The sequence below is a fragment of the Otolemur garnettii genome, unplaced genomic scaffold (assembly GCF_000181295.1).
Source record: "Otolemur garnettii isolate 467f Iridium unplaced genomic scaffold, OtoGar3 scaffold00016, whole genome shotgun sequence".
NCBI lineage: Eukaryota > Metazoa > Chordata > Mammalia > Primates > Galagidae > Otolemur > Otolemur garnettii.
In genome coordinates, this window is record NW_003852411.1 from 29546119 (window position 1) to 29546824 (window position 706).

Consider the following 706-nt stretch of genomic DNA (forward strand, 5'->3'; position numbering starts at 1 on the left):
TTGTTTATTTTATCATGAATGAACCTGAAATCTTGATCAACAATGATTAGGAAAAATCTCTTACAACTGCTAAGCGATGGCCAAGGGTGCGATGGCCCGCCTTTTGAGAAAGCGCTCATTTTATGTAACATAGCCTGACCACACAAGGAAACATTATCACTCAGCCTTTTCACTCTCTGGCTGTTTCTCAAATATTTGGGGCTGCTAGAGCATAGTCACATGTATGATTTAATCACCTATAACATATTTACTGTAAGTATATATCTCTACTGAGCAATGAGGGAGAAATTTCCCCTCTTTTGTCCCATCCCTACCCACGTGCTCCAAAGACAAGTTCCTCTTTCTATTTCTAGCAGGTTGCCAGTACCCTCTTGCACCCAGTGAGTTACCAGCAAATGTTTATTAATTTTTACAAGTATGTTCCTAAGGGAACCTAAGATCTAGAACTATTATGTAGATACACATGAAATGTACTTTAAGGCCCCCAAATAACAATGTTTGTATTAACGATACAGATGGACAGATAATGTAATTCTATAGAAGGTAGGTACCTAGGAAATAATGAGTTCAGATTTGGTACTGTCATTCATTTATTTATTTAGAGACAAGTTCTTACTCTGCCATCCAGGTTACAGTGCAGTGGTGTCATCATAGCCCACTGCAACCTCAGACTCCTAGGCTCAAGCAATTCTCCTGCCTCAGTTAA